The following is an 11,813-nucleotide window of genomic DNA, read 5'->3' as shown; positions in this document are numbered from 1 at the left end:
TTAATGATGGATTGTAGTGGGCACTTTTAAGTGCCCCTAAGAACATTACTTTACAGCTTACCTCAATAAAAAGAATAAAGTTCTCATTCTTTTATTATTTTCTATTATCTTCCAGCACTATTTGAAATATAAATGACTTGAAAATTGCAATGTGTCTAAAATAAATCAAATTTGTTACATTATTATATTTTACTAATATTATTAGTTATATATGCACTACATTGCTTTAAATTCAATCTCTTGTATTGTGTTAAGCTCTTTAGGGCCAAAATCATCATTATGGTTGAATCAATAGTTCATAGAGCCTATATGAACCCATGTGTTCTCATTTTTTCCTTTAATCCTATAGGATAAAATAGAGTAGGTTTCTTTCACTTTACGATGCTTCCTTTAATTAGGTTCACTTTCTTTTTAATTTCCCTAGTATGAGTACTTTAGCATGGAATTGCCATGGTTATGTCGACCCAAGGCCATAGGGCTTTTGAGGAGATTAAAGGGCTCCATCACCCATCTTACTGGAAATGAAAAGGAAGAAGAGGAAAATGACATTGTTGTGAAATAGGTTAAACTTTTCCTAGGGTTATTATGTAAAATCAAATGACCAATCTAAGGGCATGGGCCTGCTAATGCCATGTTAGACATCATCAAATCATCAAATAAATATTGAATCATCAATCATCTTAGGTCATACAAATAAATGACAATGTACCTTTGTCTATGAAAGCCCTTCCATAATAGACAATGAGTAAGAGGTCAATATGTTGATGTACAATAGGTCACAAGTTTCAATGAATGAATAATAAATAGTAGTATGTTTGATCTTGAAATTATGGAAAGATATTTCACTTGATCAATTTTGTTTGTGAAAGATCACAACATTAAAGAAAAGTTGGAAAGAGTTTTCATTAATTCCACTGGAGTCATCATTTTCCTAGAAGTCAAGGGTTTATGGAACTTAACATTGATGTAACACCCCACTCCCGACCTATCCGTCAAATCTGGGTATTAAGCGTCACCAATGAACCTATACTTAATAATTTCTAACTGGACTGCATTAAAACAGTTTAAAAACAAACTATCTATTAATGAAATTTAAAAAAAAAACTTCTTACAACTAAGGCGTGGAGCCACTTAATGTTTAGCCTTTTACATTCCTATCTATAATCTGACTATTTAATTACAATGGGCTTTTTACAACACCTATCAAGGATAACTACTTATTTGCCCAAATTTTAAGGGTGCTATCAAGATACGACATAAAAAACTCTTGGGCGAAGCCTCCAATGGTACCATCTTCCTACATGCATTACTCTAACTGCCTGTGATCTCTGATCTCACTCCTCGATTAACCTCGCAATCCTGCAAACACCATACAACTACTGTAAGTTCAAATCAACTTAGTGAGTTTCTTCACCACATCACAATAATCCTACCACACAAGGATAATGAATGTAAAATAAACTATCATAAATAAAGATTACTTCGTCAGTGTGGCAAACATCACCCTATTCTTTGAGTTACTAGCTCATTACCTAACCTTCCTCTGGTCGGACTCTTTACTGGACCATGTTCTGGACACCTCGCCTTTATTCAATAGGTCATATCCACACTTCTTATTTACACTTTCTTACTTTCTTACACCTTCCCCTTTACATAGGGAGTGAGTTAAACTTAACCTGACTCGATTGATTTTCCAATATGAACTCTGATGATAGATTTTTTAACAATTCACCTAAGGATTCTTGAAGTATACCTTCCTTGGCGAACTTGGACGGACCAGTCCTTTACGAACTCTCTATTTCCTTACTCTAGTCTAGAAGGACTTGTTAACATTTCTTTACTGTGTTGACTTTGGAAGTCCTCGTCATTTTGACGAACCTATTCAAATTCTGCCTTAGCGTTCACAATGGTGAAACTACATCCAGTAGCCAATCCCTCATAATAGCCATTACTTGGGATCTTCACCCCCTTCATACTCGCGGGTCGATCTATCCTGTTAGACAAACATACTTCACCCATGTGACTATGGGAGCCTGTCCTCTCACCTGCTCGTCTTATCCAAATGGACCTATCTTTTACTGCGATGTTCTCGCACTAGACTTTCTTCAAGAGGAGTAGTTGTAACACCCAAGTTCTGACGGATTTAAAGTTTTGGGCATATAGCCGTAAACACTCTATCTGACTTGGTGTTATCTACCCAATTGATCATTTTGGCGCATATGTGTGGGTGTATAGTAACCACCACTTAAGTTAGTAAGAATTTGATTTCTTGATATTCTATTATATCAAAGAGACGTTCGTGTTAAGGGATAAAAGGGAAATATGTGATGAGTATTCACCAAGGTTATAGTACGCCTAGTTTCTATGGAATACTGTGATAGTTAGACTTTAAGTTATCCTATTAGAAACAAATTATATGCTTAGCTTGATAAGTTTGATGAAGGGAACAAACTTATTTATATTTTTATCGAAAATTGTAAACCAATAAAAAGGTAAGTTTTGATACGTATGACACTTGTTAAATTTCACTAAGCAAGATCAGTCATATTTATATGTGAGGGTGTGTTCTGAAAAGGATTCTTCTTTCTTCTTCTTCTTCTTCTTGTTCTTCCTCAAGTGGTATTTACTGAAATATTCCTTAAGTTCCTACATCAATGATCTAGAGGTCATGGTTCTTTTATGATCAGTAGTTATTTCTTATCAGGGTAAGTATTTTAGCTCTACATCTTAAGTATTGAATGGGTAAACCTATATTTGGTAATTGAATAGTGAGACTGTAAGTATAAGATTTCTGTATAGGATTGTCAGTGATTGAAATGATAAGTAATTTATATTTACAAGGGTATTAATGGTGAAATTATGTTTCGAAGTAGCGATTGCTACTGGTTCAAGACGGATATCCAGATCTAGAGTTTTGAACTGCCATTATTGAGAATTAGGTGAGTTTTATGTTGACTCGTGCATGTATATAGTTCACATTGAAAGATATTTGTAGGAAATTGATTGAACTATGAATCTAAAACTATGAAAAGTGTAGTATGTATATGGGTAGTGAATTTGATAATTTCAAGTATGTGATGATTGGTGTACGAGTATTGAAACATTAAAGTTTGGCTGAACATGTATATGCCTAAAATGCATGCTATGAGATGCGTGTTCTGATTGAGTATGTTAGTGAAGTAAAATGTTGAAATTAGATTGTGTCAATGCATGAAGAGTTTGTGTCTGTTCACCGTGATGGTGTCTAGTAGAGTCCACCGGGATTGAAAGCACAAACTTTGATATGAACTCTAAAGGAAAAATCCATGGCCATGACACCCTCTGTAACATAATTAAGGAATGGTGATTTCTCAATGGGGTTCTTTGTGTGTCCCAAGATAATGATGGGCAAACCTTACGTAATTTGAGTTTAGGCAAATCCATATCGTAAACATGACAATTAATAATAGCCTTTATGGCGAACTTTGAAAGAATAACCTTTGTGGCAAACTCTAAAAGAATAGTCTTTATGGTGAACTCTGAAAGAACTACCTTTTTGGCGTATTCAATACCATTGCCTATGTGGCGTGAATTGTCAAGATGTCTGGTAAGCTTTGAATCTAAATGTTTATCTCTATTGTAAGGTATGCGTAAATTCTTTAAATTCTGTAATAAGTAAAGCTAAGGTGAAATATTGATGTGTTCTAGGTTATAAGGGACTAAGTCTAAAGGGTTTTTCCATGAAAAAGAAATGTGTATCTGTATGTTAAGATGGATATCTGTCATAAGAAAATGTAAATAGGGAAATTAAGTGGTATCTCATCTTCTTCTAAAATTATTCTAGATCTAAGTAATGCTATTTTGAATTATGAGATTTTGATATAGCATATTATGAAATGAAGTTCATCTGGACGTTATACACAGTGAAATACAAGTATAGATATGTGTACAGAACTAGATCAGGGTATGTCTGAGTGTGAACCAATGGTGTGAAATTTTGCTTAAGTATCCGCCCAAGATAATATCAGTGAGCAATTGCTTGAAATAAGAGTATGCGTTAAGGTATGGATTGTTGGAAATGGTTTCTAAGGGTAAGTTCTATTAAGTAAGTATTATGGGATAAGAGAACTATGAAATGATTGGAAGGATTCCTCAATTAAAAAGATATGGAAGATTAATTATGATAAGGGCGTGATGACGGGCGTATAAAGGAATGATAATATTGTGTTGGTGTCAACCGAAGTAAATGATGCGGAATATTGTTGACTCTTAGCAATTCATACAAGATTGTAAAGTATCCATAAAGGTATGGTTATAGTGGGTTCACTAAGAACTCTTGTACTTACAAGCTTTTTAGGTATGATGAGAAGAGGCTTCGCCTAGAGGGACAATGCCAAGAGTATGCCAAGTTCATGGTAGAGTGGGCTATTATGCATATAGTGGATTTGTGGTTTGTCTTAAAATAATATATAACTTGTAAATATTTGTATCAAATATGATGTAATAAATTATTTATCATATATTTTATTTTAAATTTTCAAATGTTAGTTTTTTTGGAACTCCAAATAGCAGGTTTTAAAACTTTGAGAAATTGCAAATTGTATTTGTTAAACGTTTTGTATCATTTAGTAACACCCGAGGTTTAGACCCAGTGAATTGGATCAGGTTGAGGGCGTTGTAATTTTTGTACAAGATCCCGGTTTGGTTGATTCTTGGAAAAATTATGTGGAAGAAGCCCTGTATGCATAATACGCTAAGCCTGCCTTAGTCTCTCAGGTATGATTGAATTATTTTATTATGTGGGAAGATGTATGCAACCATAATACAGTAATGAAGATAAATAATGTTAAAATGAAGAGAAAAAGGAAGGGTAAAAATTTGGTTTCATTGGTAAAGATAAAATATGTTATTGAGCTATTGAAAAGCAAAGTACATGAGTATACAAAGAAAATATTAGTCTTTTTCTTCATTAGGCTAACTATTAGGTACCGTAGAGGCCTTTTCAGTTGGAGAAGGATCTTCAAGATTCTAATCCTCAGATACTGAACCTTCTTCATTATCTTCAGCATCGAGCTTATTGGGAATGAATAGATCACTTGATTGTTTCCATTCTTTTTGGAAAGTTTCCCACTCTTCACCCTCTTGATTGTAAATGTTAAAATTAAGAGACTCTGTAGAAATGTTCCCAAAATAGGTAAAATCTATGCGATTAAGATTAAAAAGACCTACGACCACTTGGGCGTGTCGAAGTAGATTTAATCTCCACTCTGGTAGAGCATCAATAATATTTTTCTTGGTATCCTCTTGATACTTCTTGAAGGTTTCCTCATGAGACCAATGTGGATTTTCTAGTTCTGGTTTGTGACTTTCTTCCTGAGCTCTGATTTTCTCTTCTAAAGAAGATTTTTCATCCTTTAATAATTTTACCTCCTCTTTTAGCCTATTATTCTTAGTCTGAGCATCCCTATGTTTACCCTTTAAAGTTACGATTCATGCATCTAGTCTTTTGATCAAAATTTTAGAATCTTGATATTTCTGGCGTAGCTTAGCCAAAGAGTCTTTGCCAGGCTTCACAGTCTTCTCTAAATTTGACATTTTGTTGCTATAACACTGACTAGCATTCTTGAAGGCACTACTCCATAGATTATGTTCTATAGATAGGACTTTTAAAACTTGAGCCACGAGTGATAAATGGCACATGGTAGAACTGGACGAAAGGTATGAAAAGAAAGTCTATCTTAAATGTAGAAGTAGTAAACTTTGTTGTTGTTGAAAGATGGAACCGAGAGAGATGAAAGTTGGCACTGACTCCAACAGATCACGCCAAGGAAAGATCTTTCCTGTTTCAAAGGAATGAGCATCAGGAGGTGGAGTACTGGGATGAACAAAGAATTGGATTATAGGCAATGCCTCAGTAAGACTGTAATTCTCTAACAACAAGGATCAAACATGTGAATTGGAGAGTTGTTTTGATGGGCAGACTCTCCAGGTAAGAGTGGAATTTTAGGTGTAGCAGGAACTGAAGATGATGGAGTAACTGTAGTGACAGGCCCTCAATTTGGTTTATTCCTTGTTAATGAATGATATTCACTACTCTCAGTCTCTTGATTATTGTCCTCCAATCTGGGTCTTTTGTTGGATCTCTTTTCTGATGACCTCATTGTTGGAGAAACAAAAGTCTTTCCTTTAGTAGGAGCTTCTTTGATAATAGAAGAAATGTCCATGTTTTGGGGATGTGAAAGCGATAAAGGCCCTGTACCATCAACATGAGAATTAACTTGATTCAAAGTAGAAGTAGAATCTGTAACAAAATTAGTTATAAGATTCCAATTTTGTGGGTGAAGACCACAAAAGCTATAAAAATAGAATGAATGTTCTTTTTTGCGCTCCAACAATATTTGTGCTAAATCATTGTCTAAATTGCATGGCCACACTTCAAAGGAAGAAGACACTGAGAAATCATTCAACAACTTTTGAGAATCATTCGATCGGTAACCATTGAGGCTTAATTCTTGTAAGCAATATTGGAAAATGTTTCTAATTGTAACAAGTTCCACCAAATCGAGGACACAACCTTTTATTAACCGCTTATATGGACTCTCAGCAAGTTGAGAATCCACTGGCTGGCAGTGTGCACAAATCTTTTTGTCAGGAACGAACCATCTGGTGGGAAAACCAAACATCGATTCATGTTTGCAAGTAACCTTTATAAATTTATCTTTCCTCTTGTGAAGGTTGAAGATGTTATTTTGAATGATGGTCTCATGACTTGTACGTACACTAAAATGAGCCCTACCGGCAGATAACCCCTGTCTTTTTATCTTCAATTGGTAGAACTTTTGGAAAATACCCAACAATGTGGCTTATTGTGTTAGCAACAATCAAAGTAAAAAGCCACCAGAGTCCACCCAGAAAGGGATAATAATTGCTTTGGTGCAATGACATATTCGGTTAAAACAACACAAAAGAAAAGGTTTAAGGACAAGTGAAAACCAACTTCTAACAGAATCAGAGGCAAGATGAACACTAGATTGTTACCACTTAAACGAGATTTCTCAGGTCGTTGAAAATTATAAGTGAAGTTCAAGTCTTGGATACCCCGAACTCTTAAATATCTTTTCTCATAATTGGTGGTGCTGCAGATAAGAATTTCTAGCTCTAGCCTCGGAGGTGTATCCTTCAGTTCTTTAGGACCAAATGGAAGGGGATTACTAGGGGTAATGTTTTGCTTGGCTTGGTTTCGACCACTTGCTCTAGTGGTAGTGTAACACCCCTAACCCATGTCTGTCGCCGGATCTAGGGTTATTAGGTATTACCGGACATAACATAACTCATTAAATAAAAATTTTTAATTAAATTTATGTACCATAGCTGAACACATATTAAAACCAAACAAATAAATTTAATCTATTTATTATCTAAAATTCTTAGCAGAATTATTCCTTAACATAGTAAGATTTTTTTTATTTAATATTTAAATCTTTGTGCACATAATATGTCATAACCAAAATATTATAATTCTAACATAATGAGCACATGATTAAATTTAATATTACATACAACTTCTATACACATGTACAATTACTCATAAATATTAACCTAAAATGGACCTATGCATATACCATCATAACATAGCCAATTGATTTTTCATATATAAGTCATATCTATCAGTTCCAACTTATACATAATCAACTTAACCTCATCCAATACTCTCACATTTAGCATGTGATTTATTTTATAATTAAGTCAAATATCCCTATATCACATATTATATCCTAAATCCAAATGATTAAGTCAAACATACAATTTACTTAATCATCTCAATCCAATATGCTAAAAACAATAAATCAAAATATAACCTTTTAAATATCATACCATAGTCGATTATATGTAATACCAAAATCCAACAAACCATGCATAAAATAATATGAACATATACTACATCTTAGTCCATAAAAGCTAATGCATAAATAAAATTTCAAAACAAAAGAGATAAGCCATTTTCGCATGGCTAATAATCTCATCTATATACATTGATTCCAAATCAACATTTCAACTATGCTATACATGCCATAAGATCGGATTCCAACTTAACAAAATACCAAAAGGCGAGTCGATAGTGTGATAGACTATGCTGACGATCCCTGAGCTCGTAACGCGTCTCCAAAATCTATAAAACATAAAAATAAATTGAACACACCCAAAGTAAACGAGTAAAACTTAGTAAGTCATAAGCAAAAATTTACAGATATATTTATATCGATACTTATTTAGTCATTAAGTTAAATAAACAAATCATATGACCAAATATACATAAATATTTAGCAAAGTCAAATATTCAATAAATCATTATGCCGAAATATGGATATACTCAAATAGATAACTCATACTTTATATTACATTTGAAACTATTAACAATTTAATACAATCAACTTACCTTATCACTAATTAAACAAATGGTTAATACATACCTGAATCATTTAACTCTCTTAGCACATTTATTTTCTTTTGCCATTTCTCACGTAAAACTTGTTAAACATGGAGCCTTCTATAAAACACTGGCATAAAGCCTGCTAGACACAAAGGCCGAAACATTTCACCGGCGCAGAGCCTGCTAGGCATAAAGCCTGATACATTTCACCGGCATAGAGCCTACTAGGCATAAAGCCCGAACTTACAAAATGGTTCTTCACCTAATTCACATCTAAATAAATCGTTCTCGGAATATAAACAATTCACTATATTACATTCTGCCATAGCTTATGTAACTTCAAATAATTTATTTCAATGTGTAACATATATATATACATTCGGCCATAGTTTAATTCATTTCTCTGCATAACAATTACATATACATTCAGCTATAGATTAATTCATTTCAATGCATAACAAATATATATATATATATATATACATTCGGCCATAGTTTAATTTATTTCTCTGCATAACAAGTACATATACATTCAGCTATAGATTAATTCATTTCAATGTATAACAAATATATATATATACATTCGGCCATAGTTTAATTTATTTCTCTGCATAACAATTACATATACATTCAGCTATAGATTAATTCATTTCAATGTATAACAAATATATATATATATACATTCGGCCATAACCTATGTAATTTCAAATAATTTATTTCAATGCATAACAAATATATATACATTCGGCCATAGTTTAATTCATTTCTCTGCATAACAATTACATATACATTCAGCTATAAATTAATTCATTTTCATGCATAACAAATATATTTATATATACATTCGTAGTTAATTTAACATTTAAACGCTTATTCACTTACCTCAGATGTCGTCGACTGTTAATTCGGCTATTCAACCACTTTTGTCTTTCCCCGGTCCAAATTCAAATTCTTTAATTGTTGATCTAAATAAATTCAAATTAAACTTATTTAAACATTATTCCATCAAATTTAGCCTAAATTCACATAAATGGGAAAATTATAATTTTGCCCCTAACATTTTACATTTTTCACAATTTAGTCCCTTTTTGCACAAAACACAAAATATTCCAAATAAATTTTACTATAGTATGGCCGAATACTCCTAATCTCATGTAGGTCCTTGCATGTCATTTATTTCACATTCTAGTCCCTCAATTTAATATTTTCTTAATTTAGTCCTTAATACACATTTTTATCAAAAATTACTAATTATAACATGAAAATCTAACAACATATATTTATTTTCCACCTATTAACATCATAAAACTCAAGCATTCATCAATGACACATTTCAAAATTATCCACAATTTACAAAATTAAGACGGGTTTTAAAGTATAAGAAGCAACGATCTCAGAAACGTAAAAATTATCAAAAGCCAAGCAAAATACATACCAAATTTTAGCTTCCAAACTGCCAAATGTTTAAAACACCAAAGCTGTTCTTTGTTCTTCAATTTTCGGCAAAACAAAGCCAAATGCATGTCCACTTTCATGTTTTATTTTATTTAATACATATAAATACCTAATTTACTATTTTAACCTTTATTTATTCATTTAAAATCCACTAACATTTGTCTATAATAGTCCACTCATAATTTATTTGGTATAATATCAACATAAGGACCCCACATTAGAAAAACCATAGCAATAAAGTACTTTAACAATTAACTAGCCACTTTTGCATTTTTCACGATTAAGCCCTTTTATCAAATTAAACACACAAATGGTCAAATTAATTTATGAAAATTTCACACAATCAAATTCAAATATCATAAACACAGAAAATAATACTAAAATATTTTTTTCAGACTCGAATTTGTGGTCCCGAAACCACTGTTCTGATTAGGGTCAAAATCGGGCTGTTACAAGTAGTTCGAACCATTGTGTGTGATTGTAATGCAATAAAAGGAAATGAAATAATGTAAAAGAGTTGCTTTTGGGAAAAACAATCTAAAACTGAATTTGAAGAATATAGAAAGATTAAGCAGATGAAAGGTTAGGGTTTTGATTAATTTTGCGAAAGTGATTGAAGAAGTGTTTGTGTATGTGTTTTATAGAAACCAACTTGTACAAAAAGTTTATATCGGGGAAACTGTTCAGGTTCTCCCATATAATCAAGACATCTGTTATATTGGGTAAGCGTGTAATGTTTAAATTTGCATGGGTAATCGTCAAATCCTGAATTTGCCTAACACATGGTACGTGTCGGGTGTGATTAGTTAATTATCAGATATACTTGGAATTATTTTCAAAGTTAGAAATTTTGAGGACAAAATTTTGCTAAGGGGAGGAGAGTTGTAATACCCTTGTTCCACGAATCTAAAGTTTTGGGCGTATAGCTGTAAATAGTTTGTCTAGCGTGGTGTTATCCGCCCAATTGATCATTTTGGCGCATACCTGTGGGCATATAGTAACCGCTACTTGAGTTTGTAAAAATTTGATTTCTTGATATTTTTTATATCAAGGAGACGTCGATGTTAAGTGATAAAAGGGAAATATGAGATGTGTATTCACCAAAGGTATAGTACGCCTAGTTTGTATGAAATACTGTGCTAGTTAGACTTTAAGTTATTTGGTTAAAAACCAACTGTACAATTTAGCCTGATAAGTTTGATGATGGGAACTTATTTATATTTTTCTCGAAAATTGTAGGATAATAAGAAGGCAAGTTCTAATATGTATTGTAACATCTAGCATGGCAAAGCATTAGTGTTTGCATAATTGTTTAAGGTAGTAAGACATATAGAGTAAGTCATGAGTAGACGTATCCATGGGCCGGGACACCTAAAATATGAGAGTGTGAGAAAAAATATAGGCCCGAAAATTGGGTTTGGTTTTAGGAATGAGACCCATTTAAAAAATGGGCTAGGCTTCAGGCAAGGACTTTTCAGCCTGTGCTCAACCTGACCCGATTTTATAAACTTAAATTTTTTACCCTTGTTCCCAGTAGACCAAATCCCGCATATTTACCTTTCAAATCCCTATTTCCCCTTCCTTAATCCCTAATCCCTAATTTTTTTCCTACTTCTTGCTTTTTCACCACTATTGCTTCTTTGCCTTCTGTTGCTTTTTGCTTTCTTGCTACTTGTTTCTTTGCCATTCTCGACACTACTCCTTCTATTGGTTTTCACTTCTTGCTTCTCGCTTTTTGCTTCATTGCCAGTCACCACAACTGCTTTTCGCTTTTTTCCCTTCTGCAAATTTAGCAACCTCAGTTCCCCCACCCATCCATTCACTCATTCATAGAAACGACACCCCCACCCCACTCAGAGACCTCCAGTGTCGCTGCTCGTTTGTCTCTCGCTTCTCTCCTCCAACATTCTGTCTTCAGCCATTGCCATCGCACATTGTGTTTCCATTG

This window comes from Gossypium hirsutum, chromosome D13, assembly GCF_007990345.1.
Source record: "Gossypium hirsutum isolate 1008001.06 chromosome D13, Gossypium_hirsutum_v2.1, whole genome shotgun sequence".
Classification (NCBI taxonomy): domain Eukaryota; kingdom Viridiplantae; phylum Streptophyta; class Magnoliopsida; order Malvales; family Malvaceae; genus Gossypium; species Gossypium hirsutum.
Note: the sequence above shows the minus strand (reverse complement) of the source record.